At 39.1% G+C, this 19,007-nt stretch overlaps 1 long non-coding RNA gene across 15 annotated transcripts in view; it reads left to right on the top strand.

Moving 5' to 3' along the window:
- Positions 1-19,007, top strand: part of LOC139793830 (uncharacterized) — an 87,413-nt gene that overhangs the window by 1,452 nt on the left and 66,954 nt on the right. For 5 of the 15 annotated variants that reach the window (XR_011724833.1, XR_011724832.1, XR_011724822.1 and 2 more), the window contains exons 1-6: positions 226-386; positions 1,802-1,934; positions 5,175-5,249; positions 7,834-7,898; positions 10,575-10,799; positions 10,914-10,995. This is a non-coding gene — a long non-coding RNA (uncharacterized lncRNA). Of the gene's footprint in view, positions 1-221; positions 387-750; positions 1,141-1,801; positions 1,935-5,174; positions 5,250-7,833; positions 7,899-10,574; positions 10,800-10,913; positions 10,996-19,007 lie in introns of those variants that run through there. The other 10 variants (XR_011724823.1, XR_011724826.1, XR_011724824.1 and 7 more) reach the window with 5 other exon arrangements.

Genomic DNA, 19,007 nt, shown 5'->3' with positions numbered 1-19,007 from the left:
AGCGCTACGGACACGGCGCTCGCTGTCAATGCCGCCCCTCCCCCTACACCCCTCTCAACCCCCCCCCCCTACACCCCCCCTTTTCCCCACCCGCCTCCATCCTCCCCCCCCCCCTCCACCGCCTCCCCCCGCCCCGCTCGCAGCCAGCGCGCGCTCCACGCCCTCCCCGCTAGCGCGCGCTCCCGCGCTACCAACCCAACCGCCACTAATGGGGAGGGGGGGGGGGGGGGGGGGAAGAAGAGGAGGAGGAGGGGGAGAGAGGGAGAAATGTCACCCAGAGTCCCGGCCCGTGGGGGAGAGGTGGCGCGTTAGAGATGTGTGGGGGAAAGAGAGAGAGGGAGAGGGAAATAGAGAGAGACCGCTGCCGGCCCCGCGGACTTGTCAAGGTAAAGGCGGCGGGGAGGGGGGACAAGGGGGGGTGCAGCGCGTTTTGGGAAGGTAGGGAAAGGAAGCCGGCGGGGGGAGGGGGATGTGCGCCAAAGGACCTGAGGAAAATATGAAGAACGCCTCCCCCCGCGCTACCGAGGACCCCCGCGGCTCCCGCAGCGCTCAGGTTGCAGCGCCCCCCCCCCCCCAGCCCCGCCGTTTCCCCCCCCCCCCCATCTCCGAGCCGCGCACCCCGCCAAAGCCGGAGGGTTTGAAGCGCTCGGCGCTTGCCCACATCGCGCCGAGGCAGCCCCCCGCCACCCTCCCCCGCCGGGCCCGATCCCGCCCTGGCAGCCGCCGCTCCCCCTCCCCCTCCCGCCGCCTCACGCGCTCCGCCGCACCGGCTCCGCGGCAGCGGCCCGGGCTCCCGAGCGCCGCGGCGGCAGTGGCCCGGCGACCCCCCACCCCGAACACTACCACCAGCCCTCTCCACCCCCGCCCGGGGACTGCGAACAGCCTGTGGCGGAGTGAAGCGGAGCGGTGCTGTGTGGGCGCATCTCGGGGCAAGATTGGGCCCGGAGTGCCGTACGCCGGTCATTCGAAAAAAAATACCTCCCTGAGGAACTTGACGGAGCGAGGTTCAGCTCGGAGAGCGCTCCCGCCTCGGCTGCTCGCAGCTCCGGGGTGGCGGGGAAGACAGGGACGGGGGGACGTGAACTTTCATTTTCACGTTGCAACCCCCTGCCTCCGCCTCAAGTTGTGACCGAGCCTAAGGTACCTGATGGTTGAGTTAGTGCCCCTCTCCCCATTTCACCGATGGGGAAAGCGAGATGGAGGGTGCGGGCTGCCGGGAGCTGCGGAGGGAAGGCGGGCGGGATCAGCGCTGCCCGAACCGCCCGTCTGCACTTGACTTTTGACTGCTGAGGGGTTCTTTGCTGTGAGCTCTCCGCGGGCCGTGCGGACCCTGCCTTTGTAGAGAGACCCGACGCATCCCTGCGGGCGGCTCCTCGGGATTTTTTTACTTCAGTGGATTGGTTTTTTTGGTTTGGATTTTTTTCTTTTTTTTCTTTTTTTTTTTTTTTTTTTTTTTTTTTTAATCTGATACGCTTTTAAAAAGGGAAAGGAAAGCAGTCAAAAGCTGAGGCCTCGGACCTGCAAGCTGTTGTTCCCATGACTTTGGGGAAGATTTTCAAAAGTACATAATGAGAGAGTTTGGGAGCTGTGTTCCCACTGGCTTCCAAAATCTTCACGTCTGTGAGCTGGTCCTCTTAAACTCGGTTGGACTACTTGCAGACAAACGTTAGCAGGCTCAGGGCCTAATAATTCTGATTATTCCACTGCTCCCTTGTAGAGCTACACTGACAGAAATATAAGAAGAACAAATTTTGAAGGGAGAGGTAATTTTTTTTTTTTTTTTTTTTTTTTTTTTTTTAAGCCAACTGACAGAGTTGAAAACAGCAAGCTTTTGGCCTCAAAAAGCTTAGACCATCATGGCTACAGAAACTGCTGCTACTCAGAAAATGTGCAATTCTGGAGCTCCTTAGTGAAAAAGTAGTGCAAGGCAACATGTAAGTAATCACATAGCTCATATGCATTTCTATTATTATTAGCATGATTTGAAGTTTGGTATTGCTAAAGAAACTGATTTGTAATTTTTTAACCAAGTTATCAGTGAAAATTGGCCAGATGGAAAACCTTCAGTTTGTAAAGCCTTTCTGATAAAAAGGGGAAAATATTATTTGCCTGCATCTACATTTGTGCTTCTATTTTTTGAGAATCACTATGAGTGAATTTTTCAAAAAGTGTGCCTTCTAACTAAGAGAAGTGATAATAAGTGTATTCTAATATATTTTTTCTGAAGATTACATGTCTGTGGAAAGAGGACTTTGCAGTAGAAACAGTAATGAAAACAGTAAAGAAAAATAGAAAAATTATTATGTTGCTGACACCACTTCTCTGTACTTAGATTATGCATAGTTTTGTCCAAAAATAATTCCAGTTATTATTCTTCACACATTTTTCCGACCGTAATACAAAGAATAAGTTATAGAAGGTAGTATGGCATTCTATTTAACAGGATATGGTATTATATGAATCACTCAATTGTCTTTTCAGATGTCATTCCTAAGGTTTCATTAAGATTTGCAATGAAAGAGGATTTTTTACACCCCCTAATATCTATTACTTGCTCTCAGTTTCCATACTTAATGCATATAGGCCCTGATTCTATACAGACTGAAATTATTATTATGTGTAAGTGCACTGGGTAGTTATCTTCATTATTATGCTCTTGTATTTCAGGTTTAAGAAAGTAACAGTGATATTATTATTACTTGTGACTCCATGAAACATAAAGCTAATATAATAGTCTTGATTTACATCTTCTGGTCATATATAAAGTTAAATAGTGCACAGTTGCAATAATGATCAGAATGGCTAAATATTTATCTGAATATCAGAACAAGTGAGAAAGGCAATTGCCATAGTCTAAAAATGCATGTAATACGAGGTGGGTATTGCATTCTCTGGCTGTAGCATCTGGGAGAGGATCATCAGTTTGTTTCCTCACTGACTAGTGAAGCCAAAAAGTCACAGCAGGAACGCAGCTGAGGGCAGAAGGGAGAAAAAAGGACTTTGAACCTCACCAAAGGTGATGTCAGTTCTTTAGATCAAATTTCCATTCCAAACAACTTGGGCTCATCAGAATGTTGGAAGACTTATCTGCAGTGGTGGCAAATACAAGGTTAAGCTGCAGCTTTTACAATGGACTCCTTTCCTCATGCAGTTCTCATTACACCACTACTTGAACACCTTCTGGTAGTGCCTGTGTGCCTGTCCTCTTTTACAGATTATTCTCCTTAGGGAGTGTCATTATATTGTCAGATAATCTCCTCACACTGTAATGAGTGACATGACCAGCATTTGTCATACTCTCTGTTCTCTTGTTGCCAGGGGAAGGAGCATGTGCAGTTGAATGTTTTCAGTTTATTTTATCAGTCTTTACTTCCATATACATGTTATGTATTTGTGTTAGTGAGGAAAGGTCAAAGTAATGTGTTTTGTTCTTCAAGCAAAATGCAGTTAGGTTTCTGGTGGCCTGTAGCTCCTAGGCACATGCATTCCATAGCCTTGCACTAGCCTGAGAAAGTTCTGTCTCTAGAAATCAGAGCTTTTTTTCCCCTTGTTGTGCAAGTTCTCCTATGTCAGAAGAGGGATACTGTTGACAACTGGGTCCAGTTTAGAGGCCAAGTTGGTCTCTAAATGACTAAAGGCATTTCTTTAGGAATTAAGGACACTTAGGTCCTGGGTTTTTTTGAGACTCTGAATTTGTAATTTAAAATACTGGAGGAAGACAGTGACTTAGAATGAGCCACATTGCTGAGATGACATCTGCCCAGCTTCCTGAACTTGGTGTTTCCTATATGCAGCAGATTTCGTGGTTGGATATAGTGAATTGGCTAGGTCTGGTTGTGAGGTGGCAAAACCAAAGTAAGGTACTTAATCTGCTAAAATGTCACAGAAGCCTGTAGCTAGTCATGATGATAAGAAAGCTGGAGGCTGTCTTCTGACTCAGGCACACATAACTTTACAAATCGTATTGCTATGTGTTTCTAAGATTTATTTTACAACTATGAGGATTAAAGGAATTTGTAAGGAAAAACTGGCATCGTGTCATTACCATGTAACTTTTTATTTAGATTCTTTGGTTTGCCTGGGTACTTGCATGCTACTCTATTACATTCATCTGGTCCAGTTTCTAGGTGAGGTAGACCAGTTGGAGGGCACCAAGGTGTACTACCCACATGTAGTAGCTATAATAATGATATTTGCAGTAGTTGCACATCTACACAGTATTTTGGTATTCTGTGTTTGTATGGCATATGGACATACAGCCAATGGCAATACCAAATCTTTTTCTATTTATTTTCCTAATTCAAGTCCTTTGCCCCTGATGCTTGTGCAGCCCTCTGGATCCCTGTTACTCATCTCAGCCTTCCTTCAGACATCTTATGTAAATTTGTTATCAGTCAAAGTATAAAGTTTCAGTTTAATAACCTAGTAACTGTAGTTGAACATCCTCTTTTATGTATGAGTTTTCTACTCCCTTGTGTAGCCATTCAGTCTCTGATTTACCCTGACAAATAGAGGATTTGGAATTCATTACTTTTGCAATTTCAGTCTGCTAGCAATGATAGAGGTTGCTTCCAGAAAGGCGTGAAATGGACAACATTTACTACTGTACAGTGGAAACAGAGCTCTGAATTTGGCAGTATAGACCTGATCTAGGGGTGCTTTTGAAATTAGTAAGGACTGCAAGAAGTAGGAGCTGGCTTAGGACTTGCATCTACTTTATTAGATATCCTATAAACTTCCAGATGAAAGAAAACAAACAAAAAAATAATTTAAACCCATAGCTTTTTTTTTTTTTTTTTTTTGTATTGTAGATTATCTCCTGATATTTCCAGTAGCCAACTGCCCCAATATTTTTTTTTTCAGCCTCTAAAATGCTCAGTGTAGCATAAAGACTAATGGTGTAACTGAAAGGCTGGATTTATTATATTTCATTCAAATCTTAAAATACTGACTCTTAATATACTTGTAGGCCTCACTTGTAATAATGAACATATCCCTGAAGATTTAAGAAAGATTTGTTATTAAACTTAGGTTTCACTGTAAAGTTTTGGTAAAATGGCCTAACTATAACTTTTAAATGTTTTGATATTTTTGTGGATTTAATGGTTGTGAAAAGTGTTGGTTTGGTATCTGTGAAAACTGAAGCCCATTCTTTATTCATGGATTAATTACAGCAGAGCAGTTGCCAAGTGATCTTCTCCACAGCACCCATGAACATCAGCCTTGAACTGAGGAAGACTCATCAAATGGTGAGAAAATAGTGTGGTTGTCATGAATATTAAGTTATTGCAGGAATGTTTATTATTTTTTTCTTCATAGCATTGATTTGATTATTTAATAGGTACAGAAGTTAGACTTTCATGGGGTAGTTGCTGGGACCATTACCTTATTTCTCCTCCTCTCCTGGTAATTCAGCTAATGATTTCTCAAGATTTGATATCTTCTTAGCTGTCCTCAACTTTAAAAAACAATATTGTGAATGATACAATGAATTCCTTAGTTAATTTCTATATTACTTGCTTTAGCCTTAGTTCTTTGTATGTGCTTAACTCTGTTCATATGTGTAGTTGCATCAATAGCATTATATAAGGGAGTGAACTTTGGATATGGGAAATTGTTTGAAGGATTGGAGCTTAAACTTTGCAGATATGTATGCCTCAATTTAAATGAAATGCTACTGAAATGAATACAGGAGTGAGGGGGTCTGGAAATACTTTAGCTAGTACTAATTTGTTTGCTTTTATGCTGTTCAATTTATTTCTTTTGAGACAGCTTGATGTAAGTTGTTCATTTGCTTCTCTAGTTTCCCAGTTTCTGGGAAATTTTGAAATCTGAGCTTCAAAACATTTATAAAATTTTAGTAATGCTCTTAACTCTCTTGAGAAGAATAAAACATTATTTCATTTAACCATTTCATGACAAAATGACTGAATCTATAGAGGAACTAATTCTGTCTCTAACTCATTGCTCTAATCAGATCTTTAATCTTACTCTACCACCCTACCTTCATTAAATGATGTTTCTTATGTGTATGGATTTAGTAAGCATACATCTTAAAACCAGAAAATTTCCTTTTTTTCAGCTAGATATAAAAGATGGAATATTGGTAGCAGGCTTTTGTGAGTGTAACATTGTTGCTGAGTGCTGTTACTGGCTTCCTGGTCATTTAGATAGGTGTCAGCTTAAAATAATGGTGCACAGAATGATTCATAGTCCCAGGAGGGAGATTGCAATGATCAGTTCATAGAATGCTGAGAGATGTCCCAGACCTTTTTTGGTATCTCAAAAGTAACTCAATTTCTGTTTTCCTTCAGTAACAGTATTTAGAAAAGTAAGAAATACAAGGGACAGAACCCTACTAGTTATGATTGCCACATTTTCTCCTATCTCTATCGTTGTTACCATAGAGATTGGAATATGGGCTATTAACCCTCTCCCAGCTATTTGCCAAACTGGTTTTGGAACTGTAAGTGTGTTTAAAAAGGCAGGAGAGATGGTGAGCCCTTTGTACTGGTAACAACTACACCCTGTGTTAAGAATTGTTTTAGTACTGTTATCAATCACTGAACTAATTTAACCTTTGTCAGGGTTGTTTGCCATTTTGTGTATTAAAAATAAGATTTAATACTTAAGCCATAAAGAAGTAGTTTTCAGGCAGAGTGCATCGAGAGATAATCCAGAGGTCATTTATTTTAATACAGATTCAACAATCTGTTTCTTTTTTTCTTTCTGCATCACTTTTTCTGTCGTTTTCTTTTTGAGAGCTGATTATTGAATTAAATCTAAGCACTTAATTACTTACATTCTGCTTCATCAAACAATTAATCTTGTACTTGAGTCACAGTACTTGCATGAGTATGGTTTTTGAGAGAAGAGTTTGAATCCATGTTGGTCCCTTGTGTCTTATACTTAACTTTGCCTATCTGATAACCAATAATCTGGATCCAGACCAGTGCCAAAGTGTGAGTCTGCATGTTAGCAGGGTAAGGAGTTCAGGCTCAGATTTGGGTGTGTGCTTGATACTGACAAAATAGTGAATGATTACAAGATTATTTAAATTTAATTTAAAATTTAAGCACTTCTTTAGTTGTTTAGCTGAGCAGAGTTTAGATAACTCTGTGTTAAATGGCTCAAGTTGAGTGGCTTAAAGGTTTTCCTAAAGCATTTTTGGAATTGATGTAATTCTTCAACAGAAGAAGAGACAGGCCAATGTCAAACAGTTTTGAAAAGCATGTTCTTACTGCTCTGCTAAGAAGATACTTCTGTTTCTTTTATTCCACCCTCTTTTTGGTTAAATAATTTTGACTTCCCTGATTCTTCTTATACCCATTGTTTCTTGCTAGCCTTTCCTCTAATGTCCAGTTTTCTATTAAATTTTCCACAAAGAAAGATTATTCTTTGTCTTTTTTTTTTTTTTTTCCCCTGGAGATTTGGAGAGGTCATTGTACTTTTTTAGTTTCTTTCCTTCTTTCATCAGTTGCTGAAATCCAACTACAAATTAAACCCTATGATTTAAACTGTGAAACACAAATCAGAATTTAGTGCTAGATGAATAAAAAGGGTAAACAGAACACTGTGGATGAAATTTGTAGAAAAGGGACCTGGGACTTGCATGTTATCAAAAATTATTCCCTAAATTTGGATATCAGGATATGGATCCAGGTAGTAGGATGAGGATTTTAAGGTGATTCTTTAAAAATCACTATGTTTATTTAAAACCAAAACAAAACCTCAACCTCCCCCAAAAGAAAAGTTCAGGTATACTGAGTAGATTCATTGTACTTAGTGTCACTGTTCTTTTATTGAGCTATGTATCCCTGAATTTCTCTTAAGCCTTAGGAGCATGGAATTGGAAGAGAAGCAGGGATCTCCATAAAGGGCAGTCAGCTACAGTCTTGGTAAGTTGAAAAATTATATTTAAAATTTTTTTTCTGCTAAATTTTCACTGTTATGAAGTGACATATTTAGGCCCTGTTCACAGTGGCAAAACAAAGCAAGTTGTATTGAAGCAGTCTCTGCATTCTCTGGATTCATTTATGCTATCACCACATAAAGTCTATGTTCTGGTATAGCTGAGTTTGTGGTGTAACTCCTGAATGAAAATAGTAAGTAACATAAAATTCATTAGTTATTTTTACAGTGATTATGTTAGTGTTTTGATGCCCAGTTTCTGAACAAAGCATGATATATAGGATTCTGTTGTCTCCTAATAACTTTTGAATCTATGGCTTAATTTTAGCTATATTTGTTATAGACAGGGGTCACAAAGAAAAGTTTCTACAATTTGAGTGAAACTTGCAGCTGGGAGTAGAGAAAGTAGCCCTGGGATAGAAGAAACTGCAGCATGGACTCAGAAATTTGCTGTTCTTCTCAACCTGTTGACTTGCCAGTCACTGTGGCTGGCTTGTCTGCCTGTCAGTTCAGGCACAACTCAGACTTAGCCACCATGAGAGCTGTCTCTTGTTCTTATGGAAGTCAGAAGCTGGCATTTTCTGTAGAAATTTAGAGAAATCTGTTTAGAAGAAAATGGGAAACTGGCAAGGGTAGTGTCAGCCTAGGATTACTTCATAAGTGTGTTGGTGGCACATGCAAGCATGTGATAGGTAACTAAACTTTATTACTTCATCTAGTCATTGGTTTTGCCAGAGACTTTTAGTCTCCCAAACCACCTGTGAATCATTCAATTTTATGGTAGTTTCTATACTTGGATTAGAGACATGTTCTTCCTTTCCACCTTAGAGAAGGGAACTGTTGGGGCAGCTTCAGTAATTAATTTCTTTGACTTTTTGGATGCCAGCTCTGACCTGTTCCTTAGGCTGCCAAAACTGTAACACTTTCATCTCTCCCCAGAAACTGACTAATTTAGAGTGCAGCTATGTGTCCCTGACCCATCCTGCAACCTACACTCTTGGAGCAGTACAGGAAAAATACATTTTATTCCACTTAACTTCCTTCATGAAGAAAGCTGTGCAGCTAGACACAGGGACAGAAAAGAGTATCAGGATATGGCTGCATCAGGTTACCCATTGCACTGCAATTTGGAAAATGCTAAATCTGTTGCTGCATGATTATGGGCACCATGACTGTCCTGAAAGGCATGGTGTGTCCATCCTTCTCAGTCAGTGAGAAATGGGCAGGCTACACTTGCCAGAGGTACTGGTTCTCACTTTGCAGGCTTAGGTAGGCAGCATAAACTTGGCAGATGTCTGATATTTTTAGACTTTATGCATAATCTTAGAGAAGGGTCAAGATACAACGTATTTTAAACAGAATTTAGCACTGTAGCACTGTTCTTCAGAAACATTTTAATTTGTCAGAAAAACAGCAGCCTAAGAGTCATGCATGTGAGATGTAAAATTTAAAAGCAGTAACACAAGAGGAAACACTCCCAATTCAATGGTGTAAGACAACTGCCTTGAAATTTGTAATGAAGTCTGAAACCTGTATTTTAAATTTTTTTTGTTTATTCTTCTGCCCAATTGAAAACCATTACCCCAGCAGCAAGAAATGAAAAACTGAAACTGATTTTCTCCAAACTCTTCTCCATTCAATGATTCTATGATTTTCTGCTTATTTTCATGTCTGTTGTTCCTCAAAACCAAACCAAACCACTGCATTCCATTTATATGGAACTTTTGGTCCTTCTGTTAGATTATTAAATCCTTTAATTTAATCCCAGCTTTTTATTAGAAAAATATCCATGTTTCCCTAATGCTATCTGTACTAAAGGAACGAGCCAATGTCTTCTTCATGCTTCTAGGATCTAGTGGTTGGTTTTGGAGCCTTTATCACCAGTACTCTTGCTAAGTGTAAGCACTTAAATTTTATTTCATGGAACCAATTGCATTTAAATGGCTTATAATACATAAACCTCTTGTAACTTACAGTATTTTCCTTTTAAAGGTCAACATAGGTGACATAGGTTTTTAATAAGATCAATAAGATCAAATAATGAGAGTTTTTTGTGAACAGCATAGTTCCTGTATTTTAAGTAGTGTTCACTAAGACCTTAAACTCAGCAAATAAAAAATTATAGTTGATTTTCATAACGATCTATTGTTTAAAAAAATGTGACTCTTTTTAGTTGAAAAATGACTATTACTAACCTACTTTTTATCACATATTTTCAAAGACCTTTGTCTCAGGTGCTGCTGTATGTGGTCAGATACTTTCATGATCATGAAGACCAGACCTCACTAAAATCACAGACTTATGATGTGTCCCCAAAATGGACTTTGCAGGATAGATTTCAAGAAGGCTTAAGCACTAAAAAGTAACTTGCATCACAGACCAAAGCAACTAGGATGATTAAGTTTTAGAAAATAATAAACATTTATATTTCAAATACATTTCAGTAAAGACTCCCATAATGTGCTGTCACTGTGTGTAAAACCCATAAGCAATTTTAAGCCAACATTCGTTAAAGAAGGAGCTAAAAATTCATATAAATAATACGCAACTTAAAGATGTATGGAACACCTTTATTATGTGCTAAGTGCTGTAATAAAATAGGCTAGCAGTAGGTTTTTGCTGCATGTTACTAATTTTATTTTTTTATCCTGATATTTTTGCAGGTGTGTGGAGGAACAGGTCCTGTTTTCGCTGTTGTTACTCCCACATAGGCGGACTCTGTAATTGATTATGTGTGGGTAGGGCCCTATTGAAATTAAGGAGATTCTGCAATAGTGCAGGGTTCTTTCTGTGAAAGATCAGTTGCAAGATCAGGACCCTACTGTGACTCCTTACTGTGAATTCTGTCTGTATCATTGATTGTGCTGGAACCTACCTTTTGGGATAATGTAAGTCCTGCTTTTCCCCCAAATGTACTTTAGACATGAAATAATCATAAAACATTTCTAATTAGATAATTATTATCATTTACATGCGTTCTTTTAATTATGTTTTCTTGGCAGTACCAAATAATATATTCCTCAAAACTTCTTAATGGCACTGAGACTTTGTGGATAGTTGGTCACATGATGAGAAAATTCAGCTGTAAGTACATTGAAATGATTGAATTTTTCAATAGTTAGTCTTACTGATGTTGACAAACTAATAGTGATAAAAAGGTGAATCAAGAGGTTTGATATGTCAATTAAATTAAGTTCATTTCAGAAAATATATACAATATAGCCACTAAAGATTTAATTATTCTTGAGTAATTCACCATGTGAACCTGTCCTTCTGTACTGCTATTTGGTAGGGAGTTTTAATTTGATTCATTTTCCAAATGAGGTGTCTCTGATTTCCTCTGTGTTTTTACCCATAAACTTTTTGAAATTTATTGATCTATAAAAACTGTTTATGCCACCAATGTTTGTGTAGATACTGCAAACAGATTTACTAATCTAATTGTCTTGCTGAGTTGAACATTGAAATGTTAATAAATATACACTTATACTTGTGTCAGTGTAACTTGGTTAAATTAAACTAAACTGAGCTGGCATTATGAGTGAATTTGATCACACTTACTGCTTAACTATATTCTTAGGCAGAAACTACGTATTTTAATGCCCCTAGGTACTTTGTGCTTAATCAATAATAATTGCCTATATCATCTGTCAGCAGATTAACCCAAAATAACTATAAATATCTATGCCTGGATTAAGGAGGAAGTTCTTGTCTTGCAGCTATGGGCACAGTCATTGCTATGACTCCTATTTTTATATCCAAATGAGCAAAAGCAACATGTAGGTGTTCTCCCTGTATAACAAAAGAGGTATTAAAAACTCCATGCCCTTTTCATGATACTGGATTTCCTTTCTGGTATTCAAATACAAGAATGATTTTAATGGGGGTCTTAGTATCTGAAAAAAGGAAGAATTGAAATGTTACTGAATTTGTGAATAATTACTAAGGGACTGTAAATGTCTAGAAGATTTGTATGTAAGGACAATTAGAGATCCTTTCTCATGGAGCAGGGACACAGATAATAACTGGTGAGTAAAAAGGAGGGATTTTTTTTTTTTTCTTGGATTAAGAGCAGCATGAAATTAAGGTAATCTGAAGAACGAGCAAGACCAAGGAAGAAAGCATAAACTCAGATCAAGAGCAGACTAGAGTTCCAACATAAAAGAAAACAGATAAAATAATAATTAAAAAAACTCCCAAACAAACAAAGAACCCAAAAAAACCCCAAACAAACAGAAAATAGATGGCAAAAATATGCTGAAGGAGAACTAAAGGAGAGCTAAAGGCATAGCTAGTGGTATTTCTTATTGCACTCAATATATGATAGGTATAAGTTTAAAACTTTCAGAAACTTTTTCTGTAATTTTTTTTTCTGTTGGAGGGGAATATATGAGCTATGAAGAAGACTCAGTGACTAGTTGCAAATTATCTGTATAAATTAGGGATTAGAGACAACAGTTACAATTAATCAAGAGGACTGGGTTTGTGTATTCTAAACTATGATTAGTGCTAAGCAGAAGCCATAGTTTCTTGTTCAAACACAGAACTTAATGATTTCAAAATGCCTGATCTTCAACAGAGCTCAAAACACTATGTCACTGTGTTCTTTACAGGATGGGAATTTTCAAAGTTCTATTTTAAAAACTTCACAATGATTCTTTTGAGGATTTTTGTAGTATGAAATGAACTTGAGACTTCAGAATGAAGTGAAATAGAGATTTGAGAACATTGCATGTCTCACTTTACATGAAAAGTCTTTGACTAGTGTATTTTGGTTTTAAAATGTTTACACCTAGTTGTTTACTGTTTTCACCTTTTAATCCTGTTAGCCATATTTATTCTTACTTGCACTATGTTGGGTAAAAAAAAGAGAAGGAAATGAGGTGATAGCAGAAAAACCCCACTGCTCTGTAGCTTTGCCCACCCTACCCCTAAACAGATCAAAAGAAGTGCCTCAGAACAGATCTACTTTCTATTCTAGAGGAGAAAAGGGAGGAAAGTAACATGCTAGTGAGTGGGATATGAGGAATCCCCTGTGTGCTGCATATGTATCCAATTTTTTCACTCATCACCACTGAGAGACAGATCACCTAGGTGTGACTGCTGCTCCTTCCTGTGGTGGCAGCTTTCCAGTTCTTTGCGGGAGATAATGTTGGAACACAGCTCTGTTCCGCCTTGGTACTGCTGCTACAAATATTATTTTGGAAGAAAAGGAACTCTGAATTTTCTCTTGCTGTAGTCATCTTTCCACTACTCCCTGCTGCTAACCTCCATTGTTGAGCACCTGAACTTGTTTCTTTAACCCACGCAGTGATGCCATAAATGACTGAAAGTATGGGAACAGCAAGAAAGCAAGATACCAAAGGGAAGGAGTTGATGTAGAATGTAGGGAGTGGGCATCTGCTGCACAGCTAGACATTGTGTGGGCTTGGGAGTACTTCAAGAGCTGGAAATACCAAACTGCAGCAACAAGAGAGTGTTTCCTTCAGTGGCATACTGGGGTGGTAGCCCTGGTTCTGTGCACTAAAAAGGAAGAGCAAAGGAAAGTGCCTGAACACTCAGCATATTAGTTGGTGTCAGTTTAAGCTGTGAGATCTTTTTCTCTGCTGCTGTTTGTGCTTGGCTAGTATTATGACTGTCCTGTCTTCAAGCAGGATGTTGCCTGTTTTTGTTTGTCAAATGAGGCACCCCTCATGCTATAATGTCACCAACACTGTTTTTCTTCAACCCTTTAAAGTCAAAATGTCATAACATAGATAGCTGTGATAAGTTAGTAATAAATGTGACATGAAAGAATTTTCTCATTTCACAGTATTTGTAGGAAAAACAATGATTTGTATTTTTCACACACTTCCTCTTGTTTTTTCCACTGCTAAGCTTATCTAATGCATTAATATTTCCTTCAGTAGTACCCTCAGTTTTTTATTTCCAGTTACAACTATTGATCTTTAATTAGTAGCTTTTCTCATATCTAGGTTGAGCCCCTTACAAAAGCTTTCTGCATCCTCTGTGAATGACACATGCTGCTGTTATTTTTAAGTCATCAAATCTAGGCTAAATCTGAGTTTTGGGAATCTTTTTTTCAGCCCTCTAAGGATGGTCTATCTTCTCTACCAGATGATTTTTTCATACAGGTTTTCTATGGCCTGTGTCTTTATTAGAGAATACTTGCCTTGACAAATGCAGACTTGCCATGTTTGTTGTCTAGTCAAAGTGCTACTCTACTGTGAATATCAGTTTCTAAACTTACTCCTTTTGTATTTTCGATTACCTCCTTCAGTTTCAAGCAGTGAAGATAAGTTATCTGTCTTTACTTTCAAGGCCCATCAAGACTACTTCTGCCCTGATACCTCTCCTTCACTATTAAGAGGTTTTGATCAATATATGATGCCAGCTTCCATCATTGGCTGTTAAATTTTCAGAACACACTGGCTTTTTTTCCTTAGCTGCCTCTGATGTATTTGTTGACTTCTTCATAAGCAGAACTCTTTACTATTTGCATTAAGTATCTTCTTAATGTTTTAAATACTGAAGATCTTAAAACAGTCCAGCTAGACAGCAGTTATATTGCTGCTATACGAATGCCAGTGCTTATCACAGGAGTACTGTGTCATTGTCTTTGTACTCTGCCATGATTTCTCTTCATGTAGACTTCAAGCTTCATGTACTTTCTGTTGTGTATTTATTCATGGCCTGGGAAGATGAGAAATGGTCCAGGGTGAGGCCTCCCAAGATTTGTGGTAATGCAAATAAATTACAATGAATACCCCCTGGATGCTGCAGTGTAGCTGTTGGATTCTGCTGTGCCTAATGACACATCATATTTAATGCAGAAAGAAGGTGCTCCAACTAGAGGCCTCACAAAAGGGAAAGAAGTGAGTTGCAGCCAACAGATAAAATGCTAACCCCAGAGGCTTCCTCACTGTCAAATCCAAGTCGATAGCTACTGGCATTGAGTCCTGGAAGCATCCCTATCTTCTCCACAGCAGTAAGAACAGACTCTCCCTTCTCACAGAAGGAAGTAAATGCAAATATCACAGAATCACAGAATCATCTGGGTTGGAAAGGACCTCTGAGATCATCAAGTCCAACCCTTAATCCACTACCACTGCGGTTACCAGACCATGGCACCAAGTGCCACATCCAGTCTCTTTATATCACAAAGTTCTGCAGTGTGTGCAAAAGGTGAAATGACTTTTTATACTTCCATATCATCCTTCATCCTTTGTGCATTTCCCTCCTGATGTAGCATCTCTTGGTACAGAAATCTTGAATAACCACGAGCAGTTTCTCCAACCATACTGTTGGTCAGTTCTTTTTTTCAAATGCCACCTGTTCTCTGTTGAGAAGGGACCTAGACTAGTTTGGTTTGGTATCTTGGTACATTGCTATCTTGTTGTGTTTTGTTTCCATTGTGCATTGAAGGTAATGATCCTTCAGAGAAGTGGTAAGCATGAATTCCATCAGGAATTCCCCAGTTATGTCACCTTCTTTCTGGACATGGGTCTGCATGTATCCCTTTCCTTTCTTTTAAAGGGTGACTAAAATGTCATTGTATAAGTTTTACAGAGATGATAGAATATTCAGTGCCTAGCTGAGACAGACATGGTAGGTTGGACTGTGCAGACAACTGGCACTGTATATACCAAAGAAGATGTAGTCTAATTTTATCAGAATTAACCACAAGGGATAATTACTGATGTTTCTATAGCTGAGTAAAATAAGTCTAGTAAGAGCTCTGGGCTGGTTGATGGGATGCAGGCAGTGACTGTGAAACACTGATGGAGACTCAAGAGGTTGTGCAACCTGGAAGCTTGATGATAGCAAGAGTTCTCATCTATATATAGACTGGATAAGCTTGATGTTAGGTTGTCATGCAGAGGCTGCATTTTTAGGTATCATCAAGAACTACTTTTTGAGCAACCCAGCTAGAGAATCAGGAAGAGGGGGGACAGCCCTTGATTTAGTTTGGATTAGTACACAAGAAGTGGCTATAGAAGAGCCATTCAATAGTGATATCTCATATTAAGTTTCTTATATTAGCTGAGGAGAAAAAAAAATTAAAAGTCCAGGATTGTTTAAAAAAGAATTGTATATAAATTAAGATATGGTTTAAATAAATTCTTCAATAAGAATTGTCCAATACAACTGATCAGAAAAGGGAATTACTACAAATAAATAAAAAGTTTTTAAAAAAATGAAATCCACCAGAGAAAGGAAAGCAGAAAAGAGCACAATTCTGGCAAGCTAAATGTAAAGCTATTACAAGGCAGAACAAAAAGATTTTGAAATGCAACAGGCTAAAATCCTAAAAGCCAACCCCTTTTTTTTTTTTTTTTTTCTTCAAATGCAAGTTTTGCTGGTAGAGAGGTCGGTTTCAAAATCATTGCAGAAAGACAAATGAACAATGCCAAAGCATTAGAGAGGTTTATTACGGGGAGATCAGAGACTTGCTTGACTTGCTCACATAAAAATTGCTCTTGTTAGGGAATATTTCAGATCTGAAATTTCAAGAAAAGATTTTTAACAAATTGACTGAATAAACATTACCAGATTTCCAGATAGCATGTTTTTCATTCAGCAGTCCTAGAGAAATTCAGAAATTGCACTGGGGAGCCATGAGCTGCATTGTATAATCTATCACTTAAATGAGCCTTGATAACAGAGGAATTGAAAGTAACAAATGTGTTTTAAAAAGGTTTAGTTTTAAAAAGGGCTCTTGGGATGATTGTGGACTAATGAACTAGTAAGTCTGACTACCATGACAGACAAAATGCTAGTGAATGGTGATAAAGAATATAATTAATAGGAACATGGATAGGTGTAATAGGAAACCTTCATCTTGGTTTTTGTACAAGGTAGTTTTGTCTCGGAGCTTTGCTAGTTACTTGAAGGAGTTAACAGATACACAGGACAGGGTGACCCAAAAGTTTTAAAAAAAGCTCCATAACCAAAGACTGTTAACAAAAAGAAGTATTGAGTTACTTAAAATTCTTTATGGATTAATAAAGGGTTACAAGATAAGGAACAGTATAGCAACTCGAGGCAGTTTTAACAATGTGTCCTCACAAAGATTTGTACTGGCTTCTTTGCTGGTCCACCTGTTCCTAAATGGTCTGAAAAAGTGCAGTGATAAAGGCTGCAGATGGTAAAAGGAAAATATGCAGCTGGAGTCAGACCTGATGTTGACCCTGAAGAGTTGCAGAAGGATTTCACAGCAGGACCTGTGGTGATCCAGGAGCTGTGGCTGTCAGAGAAGCCAGATACTGTTGACCCTGCTGTTCAGCTGTATCTATCAGCAGAGAGAGGCCGTGGCTGTTGGATTACAGCAGCCTTCACCACATAAACTGTGAGCTCAGCAGGCTGTGACCAGTCCTGCTGCTCAGGAAGGCAGGGAGATGTAGCTGTTCTTTCTAACCACAGCAAGGGCTCCAAGTTGAAGAGAAGATTCTTCCCTATTTCTCAGAGTTTCATAGTCCCCATGAGCTTAAAGAACAGGTTTTGATCCCGGAGTTCCTCCCTGTCGCAGGGGTGGGCTAGCACCCTTAAAATGATATGTAGTATCTTGCTGATGTGAGAAGCCAGGACTTTCCAACCATCTTACTGGTCTTTCCATGGATTTTTAGTAGCTCCTGCTGATTTCCCAATATCATTCCGGATGGAGTTGAGGTTAGCAATAAGTGGCAAAATTGTATTTAAAACAGAGGAGTGGCATTGGCATGCTGGGCAATTTTAAGCATCGATGAGGATGGTGTATGATACAGAAAAGGCTGAGTAAAGGCATGGTGTAGCTCTTCTGCAGGGACAGTAAATGGATCAGAATTCCTTAGTTTGGAAGGATGTTGGTAATGTAAGAAAAATATCTCAAGCCATAAACACATGGAAGTGTTTAATAAGGGACTATAGCTTCCTGTTTCTCATAATAGAAAACAAGGTGCCTTTTCTTATGTTTTGTTTAATTTACATGATCTTCAAGATGGCAAGAAGCAGCTTAGCACCCCTTTTATCTGCTATAGTTTTGTTGATACATCTTTTCGAGTGCACAAAACTCAAGTGTTTACTGGTCTTGAAAACTTGTTCTGATCCATCTGTGGCCAAAATCCAACCTGTGCAGACTTGTAACTTCTGTAAATAAAAATTTATAGTCCTCACTGATTGATGATAATTTTTCAAACATTAATAGAATGTAAACTGGTCCCATTTTACTAAGTCTACAGATATTTTTTATTCCTTTATCTAGCAGCAGCAATATTATGGATGACCAGTTTTAGATCAGTTTAAATCATTCTGTTTACAAACCTGTGGGTGATGGAGACTGCCAGTTTGCTGCTGCTTCAGAGCACTAAAACAGTAGCAGGCCCTAAAATTAATCCCAGGGGCAATGAGATAAAGAAGCAGAAATATTTCACACAGCAACCAGAAGGTCTGGAGGGAGGGGTGGAAAAGAAGTCATCATTGTACCTTTGAAACAGCTGGAATGGTTTGCAAGCTGTGGTCCACAAGCCCCAGGTGGACTACAAGGCTATGGTAAGTTGAACAGCTGTTTGGCTAAACCACACTTAACAGTGTTTTAAATAGTGGTTCCAATTAAAAGTTTGATCAGATGGGTGTGTGGTGGATTTAAAAAAACGTTAGGGGGTTGATAATGATCTGTTGTTCCAAAAATATGGGAACCACTGTTCTGGAGTGCATGAAAAGGTAAAGAGCACTCCCCACTTTCTCAGCTTTAGAAGGTTACATGTTTCTCCTCCAGCAGAAGCAGCAGCAAGAGGTTGCCAGGAAGGAGCCAGGAAAAGAACTCTGGTAGCACTAACCCTTGTGTCCTCCCCAGTAACAGTGGAGGGGTTCTTAATCATAGTGTTGTCCATGAGTATGACTAAAAGTCTTTGCTACCCCTACTTTTCATATATAGTCATATCTAGGAGATTGGGGTTTTTGAGAAGTAAGTATAATTTTTCAAGTCTTGGGTCCCCATCAGACAAAGATTTAAACTTGTCAGGTCCACCAGATGAAAGTATATCTCCATCTTTGAATTAATACCTGGTTTTTTATTGCCAGAAAAATGATTTTAAAATTCTCTGTTCTGTCATTATTAA

The sequence above is a fragment of the Heliangelus exortis genome, chromosome 1 (genome assembly GCF_036169615.1).
Source record: "Heliangelus exortis chromosome 1, bHelExo1.hap1, whole genome shotgun sequence".
NCBI classification, from domain to species: Eukaryota; Metazoa; Chordata; class Aves; order Apodiformes; family Trochilidae; genus Heliangelus; species Heliangelus exortis.
This window is presented reverse-complemented; position numbering and strand designations above follow the sequence as displayed.